We start from the raw sequence: 10839 nt of genomic DNA on the forward strand, positions 1-10839 counted from the left end.
CCAGGAGCAGTTCTACTCACTTAACTCTCATATGTAAGGTGGGAACCTCACAGCAATGTGAAAACAGCCATATATGCAGAAGTGAGTTTTATCTAGAACAAATTCTTACCTGAGGTGCTGTGTTGTATCATAGGATGTTGCTCTTTGTATATACAGAGAGAATCTGTGGCATATTTATTTCTCCCCTCTTCCATTCATGTGGCAAGAATTCAGAGAAGTCTTAGAGGTACCTTGTCATTGTGTGTTTTATTGACAATGACCAAGCCGTGCTCACTTCCATCTGGATGCTTTCATTCCTGACCTTCAACTGAAGAGTAACATGAACCTTTCACACTTCTTTCAAAAGATATATTGAAACACCACTAGGAGAGGATGTTAGACTTGATAGCTTAACTGAAGAGAGACACCCACCTTCATTCCAAGAGACACATCCGAGCCCTTGAGGAAAGGCAGAAGTTGAAAAGCATCTTGTGTTCAGTATTTTCCACTAGTTATTTTAAGTAGCTCATGATTAGTTTGCAGGCATTCTGACACCCTTCAGAACTCTGAATTCTGCCACCCGCACTGCTTAACTCAGGGCTTTGCATTCCTTTTTTAGACTCAGGTATGTACAATTAGTCAGTGAATTACCTAGCTTGTAAGTGCTAAATTTCCTGATTGGATCTATCATCAAATGAATATAGCTTAAACATCTCCTCTGGGCTTCTTATTTTGTTTTGTCATTCTGCCAACTGTTTAGACTGAAAGCTCCATACAGACTGTGTTCTTACTTGAGGCAGCAAAATAGTAAAAACACTGCTGTTGTTTAGCAAAACTAAAATTCATTTGGTACTTTCCTTCTGTCTTCTATGGTCTAAAAAGTAATTTAATCCGGTGATTTTTTTTCCACTCATTTTCATTCACTGGTTAATAACTGATGCATAATGTGCATTATTACTTATTAGCATTTTATGTGGGTGCTAACTGATCACATGGATCTCATGAATAAGTGATTGGTGATTGGTGTTCTGTTTTGGGTTTTTGTTTTTTTGTTTTTTGGTTTTTTTTTTTTGGTAGCTCTTCGTTGATGTCTCTAGAGGCATCGTGCTAGGCTTTTATTGTTTAAACCTTTACTACACACCCATGCTTAAATGCAGTGAGAGGAAGAGAGAACTTATTCTCCAGAGAAAAGGCATAAGTATTTCCCATTGATTGCATTGTAACATGGAAAATGATGCTGAAGAGGGTAGCATATAATTTATGCCCCCTTTAGCAAGTAGGGCAGTGCAGCATGAGAACAGTTGCACAGGAAAGCAGTTGCTGCCATTAATCTGATATCCACAATTAGCTTGTGTCATATGGGGTTACTTCTGATCGTCTCTAGCCTACTCCCATGGACTGAATGGCATGAATGACGGGGTGGACTGGATGTACTCCTGGCGTGCATTTTCAGACTGGTTGCATCTGAAAGAAACCAGCTGTGCCCTGGGACTGTTCTGCAATGGGAAACGCTCTCCTGAACCAGACTAAAACTTTAATGTGGACATATTCTCAGGTGCATTATAAAACTAGCAGCAATTTCAAAGTCTATAGATGATGAGAACATCATTAGATCAATGAATATTAAATCTGAGATAATGAAAGAAGTTTCTCTTGCTGCATAAACTGCTGTTGAGGCTTTTTTGACTGGTTGTGTTGCAGATGTTAAGATGCTATGATTCAAGTATGGTAGACATTCTCATAAAGAATTAGATGTAAAATGAACTTTGCTAATACCAGGAAATATCTCTTTTAAAGATGACCATGCACTGTGGTTTTTGTTTTGTTTTGTTTTGTTTTTTTTTGGGGGGGGGGTTGTACCATGAGTTAAATAATTTCCATTTTCAATATAGCTTTTTCTTAGTAGAATTTGATACTTTGCTCTGATTATGAAGGTGAACTTTTAAGTTCATTTTCTCTGAAGAATAGTTATGGTCTTCTCTTGGATATATAATGCTCAAAGACTGGAAGCGTTGTGTTAAAGGGTTTTATCCTGGAGCCTTAGCTGTCAACATTTAAAAACTGCTATGTCAATAACTAAGGCAGATATCATTGATTTTTTTCCAAAGCTCTTTTATATTTTTTAGAAGCATCTGGTTATTTAATTCCTCATAAAATACAGTTCTGAGTGTTTGTAAATATAATATTCACATTCTTACTTCAATGTGGTTGTCATTTGGTGTTCAGTTGTATGATACAGCTTTTTAAAATTATTTTTTACATCAGACACAACTATAGCTACTTTGTTCATTGAAGTGAAAAGTTTTTTTTTTTTTTTTTTCATAGTTAATGTATACGTTTTCCACTTAGAAGATTAGTTCTTTTGGTAAGTAGCTTACACCCAGTGTAGATTTTATTATTTACAGCAATATATGGCATTGCATTCGTAGATATGAATGTAACAGACTTTGTATTATTAAATAATTAGTATAGCACCAAAGGAAATCAGATAACTTGCATTATCTTATGTCTTTGGCCCTGTATCTCTGAAGTTCAAGATAAGCAGCTAAATCACCTCGATACAAAGGAGAGTGTTTTTTCTTCTTTTTCCTTTGCTATTTCCTTTTTCCTTTTGAAGCTGCATTGCTACATATGAAAAAGTTATAGCACTAGGAAGAAAAAAAAAAAGACTTTGTAGTCTAATAACTAGAGTTCTAAGCTTGGGAATAAGGGTAGTTTTGTTTTTATCAAATTATGTATGATAAAATGCATACAAAATCCTAACGCAGGCAGCAAAGTATAGCAGATATTGCTCATTATTTCTCGCCATTCCTGTGGCTGGCTGTCTTCTCACCTTTATCTGCTTTTGTACTGCTTTCTGCAACACATTTTTCACTTTGTTCTCCACGACATTCCAGGGGAGTATACATACATTAATAGGGGATTGACATGGTGGCTGCCAAAATTGACAGTTTTGGCATTTCCTAGCAAATATGAATGAGAAGACAGTGATAATTTTTAAAAGTTGATAACTTAGATGCATATGAATAGTATTTCTAGGGATGACTAAGGAACATGTCTTTAATGCCACATCTTTTCTCTGCTGGAAATTATTACTTTTGCTATAGATTCTTTGGTTCCTCGTGGCAAAAATAAAATAAATTTTGTTTAATAAAGCAGTATCTTTTCAGGTTATAGTTTACTTAGCCAATTCTGTACAGAAAACAGTTTAACAAAAAGCTTACTATCTGTAGCAGTAACCTTTGAGAGAAGAGCTGTATTGATTATATTTTAGGACTGAAATATTGAAGGGAAACATAAAGAAGTTAGAGGCATTTTTGATGACTTTCTTTAAAAATCTCATGAATTCTTTTGAGTCTCTCTAGTTAAAACAACAAAATCAGCACAAATTACATGCATGTGTACCTTCTTCAGACATGTGAAAGAGCTGGCTTTTCTTATCTGAATGGCAAGAGAAAATCAGACAGACTCTAGTACTTTGCTCATTTCAGATGACGGAGACCCACCTCTCCTTCTAGGGAAGGGTAGAGGACAATAATATTCCAAATATTGAGAACTTCCTGGAGCTACAGAGCAGCTATCAGACTTCTGACACACTCATCAACCTACATATAAATGCCAGCTTTGGCTTGGGAAAACTCTCAAAAGCTTTCCCTGGCCTCACATCACCTCTATTTTTCCCCTTTTTTCCCTCCAAAAAGCCTATATAATTTTATTATCATAAAATTATATTTTCCAAAGTAATGTTTTGAATTTAAATGTGACTTTTGAGAAGCTGGATAAATGTACTACGGATATTTGCTTTGGAAGTGAAAAGTCTGGATAAGGTAGGCAGTGGTAATGTTTGCACGATAAATTATAGAAGTAGAGATTTTGACAAAGTTTTTTTTTTAATTAAAAATTATACACTGCAGAAATAATGTCTCTTTGTGACAAAGGTTATATGAAAATAACCTGATGATCATAGTGCTTGCATAGAAAAGCTGGATGCTGAGGTCAGCTAAGAAAGGAACTTCAACCAGAATATCCCAGGAAATACGCTAACATACTGTCTATTGGTTGGTTTAGGTTGTTTCTCTTTTTCTTGTGTTTGCAGGGACAAAATTGTACTTTATTTTGAAAATAATTCAAGCAACTTTCTCATTCTCTTTCACACCTTCCTCAATACAGGAATATTATTTTCTGACTTGTCATACAGCTGAATTATGCATGTTCATGTTACTTCTATTCGTAATTCTGTTTGATGGTTGGGAGATTTGCTTCAACTGGAAGTAGCTGTTAAATGAGTATAATACAGTCAGCTTGCCAAAACTTGGTCTGTGCTGCTGACATATCAGTAAGAAGTTGTGGTTCATTTTACAGTATAAATAGAAGATGAAGATTTGCTTGGAGCAGTCAAAAATCAAATGCAAAATATAGCAAAAGGACTGTTTAACAAAAATAGTTATAAAAAGTCCGTTACAGTTTGAATATGTTCAAATGTAATTTAGTAAAAGTTCAGGTGAATGCCCCTTAGATCAGCAGTCTGAAGCAGCTCAGTTTCTTACACAAGAGTACGAGGTTTATACATCTATATCTACATCTATAAATCTATATACTTTATATATAAAATAACTAATAACACAGTATTTTAAGTGTTCACTATTTCCAAACCATTCCTGCTAGTAAGAGTTTATGGATGACTAGCCAACATTAACTTTCAGGAAGGGACTGTTTTTACATAAAATAATATAAAAATAAAGTCCATGAAAGATGTATTACAGTTACACATAGAAATTCAAGCATCTCTAAACTTCTCAGTTTCCATGGCAGCAAACAATTCATATATTACCTAGTATTTAAGTACTGAATTTTCTTTTTCATGAATCTGAGCTATTCAGAGACCATCTGAATTTCTTATTGTTTTGAAAAATGAACTTTGACCCACCTTATTTTGTTATACTACAAGATTTTTAGAAGGTTTATAATCATTTCATCTTTCTTTCTTTTCTGGTTTGGGGCCCTGAATTTTTGTTTTCATTATTATGATGAAATGGAATTAACACGTTCACTACATGCAGATTCAATGGGAAATAAAAGTTATAGAAACACTTAATGATATAGGAGATATGTATATGCATAAGTTTACAAGTATATGATTTTAAAAAATATTTTCATATACAGCACTATTTCATCAGAAAACTATTAGAAAGCTAGGCAATAACTGGAATTGAAATGAATCCTTCATTTGTAAAGGAATAAGAGAAACAATTGCCACATTCCTCGTAAATGACCAGGATATTACTCATAGATTATGATAAGCAATTAGTCCAGTTTCATAGATGAAGCGAGTCTGTGCAGAGAGGAAAAGAAGAATTCACAACTAACATTAGACTTATTTTTCCATTTCCTTTGCAAAATGATAAATAGTTGGAAAGAGATGCTTCTCCCCACCCAAATGCTTTAATGAAAATAAGACTTGCAAATGTCACGATGTTAAAATGCTTCCGGGAGGTTCTCTCACAATTGTGTTGTTTTTATCAGAGACAGTCTGGTCCTGCTGTGAGGTGCTATATTTATGAAAAGTAATTCTTAAACTTTATACTGTATGATTTTATATCATGCCCAGTACCCTCTTAACTCTATGATTGCCACTGTGGTTTGATTTTTGCTCATGAAGTCCAGCAATAAGTATTGTTAGTCACCATCAGTGACAAATATGAGAGCTCTGTTATGTGATACCGTTTCTAAAGTGTCATTAATATTCACCTGCAAAGAAGACAGAAAGAACATTTTTTTCTTCTTTAGGCTAAACTGATTCAGAAGTGCTTAGAATGAGAAGAATATTTAGAAGCCAACATAGCTGTACTGAATGCTAGCCAGAGGTCTGATTCATGTAAAGGATTTATGTAGTTGTGTTATATGTTATTGTAATCTTTAACATAGAGATGCAGTACGTGTAGGTTCAACAAGAATGAAAAGTCATGTAAACACTCAATGATATTATATATAGTGCATATATTTGCTTTTTCGAAAAAGAAATATTTTCCATACTGAACTTTTTTTTATCAGCAAACTATGCTCTTAAACCATAACTGGAATTTAAGTGAAATTCCTTATTTACAAAAGAGTAATAGCAATTATCTATATTACTATACTTCTGTAAATACAGGAGCAGGAGTAAACTGACATGTTGTGCTTCTCTGTTGTGTTTTGATAGTCTAGTTTCTTCCAAGAAACAAATGACAAAAGAAACACATAGATGATATTTGAGAACAACAAAAAAGCAATGGTAAAAGAAGTAATCGGAGCATGGAAAACAAAGACCTGTATTAAAGTAGATAATAGTTGCTAGGATTTTGGGGAAGTTAGTGAAGGGGACTTGCCTAATTAGGAAGATTAATTATCAAAGAAATTAAAAGCTGTTTTTAGGAAATAATGCATTCATGTTTAAAAAGTGCTGCTAGAGCTTGTAATTCTGGAAATTTTATTTTTGAAAGCTACTTTTTTAAGAAAATAAATGTTTGGAGGTCACCATATCCTGATTCACTCAAATTTCTGAATGTAAAAGGAGTGTGTAATTAAATTTTTAGTAATTATTGAAAACAAAAAAACAGTACTCTTCATTCAGTTCCTTGGCTTTCAGATGATAATTCTTTAGTTGCTTTGAAAATGTGCAAATTATACATAATTTCAAATGTTCAAAAATTATATATCTTGAATATTAGCTTTTCTAGGAAAACATTTCATATATACAAAAAGCAAACATAGTGTTTGCTTTCTTTTCTTCTCATAATTCTGGTTTGATGAACTCTTAGTATGACATCTTGTGTTCCATTGTGTCCCCCCCTCTATTTTCCTTGACATGCCAAAATCTTGGGCTCATCTCTGAAAGGTATATACTGTGCAATACTGTAACCAACATACATAAATATGAGTTTTTTGTTTTGGTCACAAAGACTTCAATTTAAGGAGGCACCTGTCTAATGCTAGCTGGGAAGATGGCTCAGAAGCTTAAATCCTACCCAATTCAACTGAATTAAGTGCACCAATACTCAAGTATATGGTTATTTTTTCAGAATTGCTGCCTTAGGTCAGGTAACCATCATGTTGTGGCAGAATGCCTCATTTATATCGGCATAGCATTAAACAACATGAAAGTTTCTTGTTATTAATATTGGAAACTTACTGACTGACAAGAATATTGAATATATGTGACCTAATATACTATGTTTGTTCAGTTTCCATTACGTTTCACTGCAATGACAGGCACTCTGGATTTCTTACAAGTAACATAGATACTTTCCATTACTTATATAATGTTGCCAATATATAGCATTTTATAGGCAAAAGGTTCCTGTCCTCTGGAGCATGCAGTTCAAAAAAGTAACTTGGATAGAACTGTTTTAATTGTATCCCGTAGGGAATATTTATTTGCTCTGTCTAAAATGTTATAAGATGAAATGGGATGTTACTTTGCTGAAGGCTATTGGAGAGTTACCACTCACAAATTTTATTTCTAGAAAATTTGGGCATTGACTTGTTACAGTACCAATATATAGTGGTACTAAGGTGGTGTCACACAGGATCCAACATTCAACTTCATTGTTCTCACAACAATTGTTGAGAAATTCAACAACATATGAGAATAGCATCAAATTAGATAATGAATCTAAAGGTCATGGCAATCCTTTGGTTCCTCATATAATGAACACCTTTTATAGATCAATTATTTTCATTAGTTAGAATAAAATATGTAGGATGCAGGAACCTATCTACTGTGTTGGATACAAAATCTTTATAAGTATGAATATTTTATCATCTAGATAACAAATATTCCCTTCTTGGTCTCTACTACTGATTGAATTTACACTAGCAGACCAAAGAGATGTAGATAGTGAAGACTGATTCTGGAAACTGAAAGCTTCAACCCATTTATATTGTTTAGGTTCATTCTCTGTTGGAAAGTCTACTGGAAAGGCTGTTATTTATTTTTTGTTTTAACCTGTGTATTAATCATTATCAAAACAGAAGGGCAAAAGTTGAATTCACGGTAAATCGAAAGATTGAGAAGTGATTCAAATAGTAGATTCACATACTTAATAAATCATAAGAATAAGAAATCTGAAGGATCTGAAATCTTGATGCACTATGTCCTTTAAAGGGTATCAATTCAACTTTTGTCGAATGCGCATTGGAAGGTCTATCAATATGTTGAAAAAGTTTTAGCTTTCATATGGCAACTTACCACTGTTCTTTACTGTTCAATAGGTTTTAAAAGTATAATCTGACTGTATTTTTGTGATGACAAAAGGAGAATTCCTGTTTTGTAATTTAATATTTCCATTTCATTGTATTACAGAACTTTCACAATCAATCTCTTAAATATTATGCAGCAGCTATGCATGTAATAGCTATTGGAGAGCTGAGCAAATCCAGTTATTCAACATTAAAGAAGAGAAATACATTCTATTATGGACTACATCTGTATGTGATTATGTGCTACTGAATTGAGAATCATAATGTCTATGATTTTTTCCTCTTTTGCAAGATAAAAATTCAAAACACTTAAAAAATATCTCTCTACAAATTTCAAATTCAAACAAATTTTGTTTTGTAATTTTATCTTCAATTTTTTTCTCATTTAAAGTAACATTGATTTGAGATGGAATTTTATTTCTTAAGTGGTAAAATTTAAAATGTTTTAAATTCAGTGTTTGAAAATATTTTTCTGAAATACTAAGTCAGCTTTCCAACCTAAAGTGTTTCACACAAAGAAAAGAAGAATCTGGATGTAGTTACTGAAATAAAATTGTATTAATCACTGATTTTGAAAAACAGGATATCTGAGAATGAATAAAGAACACTATCTTAAGGTTATAGCAAAAAGATGGCAAACCCAGTGACTGAAATACAATTAGCTGGTTACTTTAAAAGCAATATTCATACCTTGTGTTTTGCAGTGACAACAACAAAAAGAAATTCTAACATTTTCTAACCCACTATTATTTTGTTATTTAAGAACTAATTCATCCCAGCTATTAGTTTTAGAACAGGAGAACTTTAAACACCAATTTTCAAAGTGTTCTGTGCAGAGATTAGTGGGAAGATAAAATCTGATCTTTGACAGTGAAAACCTGTCAGACTTTGCTCTGGAAGTTGGAAAAATAGACTGAAAGTTATACTTTCAATCCTTCCTGTATTATCCGGTTTTATTAGTGGAGCAACATGAAGCATCCTCAAAGCATTTTCTGGTAAATGAGTAACTAACCGAGTAACTGATGAAAACTCACATTTGAGTAACATAGAGAGTGAAATTAGCCAGCTGTGGACTTTTATACTCATTTAGTAGATCTCGTATCTTATGACTGAACACCCTTGCTTTGTGTGCGTAAAAGGGAGCCCTTTTTAGATATTGTGCCGTTTAGTCTAGCGTACAATTCAAAACCCAGGCACACACCAGGTAAGGAGAGTTTTGTACTAGTTCTTTCTATTTTTACTTTCTTGAACACTGTTCTGCACTGTTACACTAATCAAAAGTAGCTTGAAAAAGAAACATAAATGGAGAAATTATAGAACAGCTAGAAGTAACAGCCTAGTCACAAAAAGTTGTAATTTTTTTCTATTTTTCTTTATAAACAAAGAAGTGAACATTCTGTAATTTATATCACTCTCTTATTAGAGTGATATTTCTTTTCATGCTTGCAGGTAAGATATTTTCAATGTATATTTGCCTTTAGACTTCTGATTTTATACCCTCTATAAACTAGTTGATAAATCTTATGATATTTCCATTCCATGATTCAGGTGAAAACTTTCAATTTCATTCTATCCTGCTCCACAGAATGTGATCTCATTTACCTTTGTGTATTTTAGAAATTTTATCTTGTTTTAATTTTAATTTGTGTTAAATTTAAAGAATGCAACTTTTGCATATTATGTTTAATATGAATACATTTTCATATAAATTATTGTTGTTGAATGCATAGTCAAATGCACTCATGGTCTCTGTTATCAAATCTCATAACCAAACAGTTTCATAATTAACTTTGTTTAAACTACAATGTGTTATGGGACACGGCCAGATAATACTGCAATAGCTACATTAATTTTATATTGTAAAATCTAGCAGGGTTTTTCATGCATTGAGTATTATAGGGTCTTTAGAAAAAAGGAAAACAAAGAAAATTAGGCTAGATATTGTAAGCTCAAGACTCCCAGAGTGACAGAGCTAGAAATCGTATCCGGATTTTCCGATACCCATGCTATTCCTGTCTTTTCAGGATTATGATAAGAAACATTCACAGAATCATGAACTTTTTTCACTTAAATCAAACTGAGGTTCATACTGGGCACTGATGCAAGAACCTGCATCTAGCTTGCAATTGTTTCTCATCTAGCCCTCTAATGTTTGGAATTTTGGATCCATGGCACGACAGTATTCCATTGATAATCAAAATGTATCTATTAGAGTTGTAGGAAGCTCATGTTTTCTTATGGAATAATCCCCCATTTTGGCTGAAAAGGTTCTATTTATTTTTCAGAGCTGACAGTACAACACTATGTAAATCCGCTAGTTTTGCATTAAAAGGGAAAAGGACAAACTTGGATAAGCAAAGCACATTACAAAAGGTTTTCTTCTTTCATTGTCATCATATTTATTTCAAGATCCTGCAATCCTTGCTCCAGCAAAACTGCATGCTGACTTTGCACCAAGAAAGGCAGAAAGGAATAGAACCTATGGTAGACCAGAATACATTTGTAAAAAGTACCTTCAAAAGATAATTAAGCTCACCTATGTCAGGATAATTTTGTTTGCCTTCACCCATTTTCTAATACAGAAAACCAATAGGAAACTGGGATCTCCTAGACCCTCCTCCC

This window comes from Dromaius novaehollandiae, chromosome 4 (assembly GCF_036370855.1).
Source record: "Dromaius novaehollandiae isolate bDroNov1 chromosome 4, bDroNov1.hap1, whole genome shotgun sequence".
NCBI classification, from domain to species: domain Eukaryota; kingdom Metazoa; phylum Chordata; class Aves; order Casuariiformes; family Dromaiidae; genus Dromaius; species Dromaius novaehollandiae.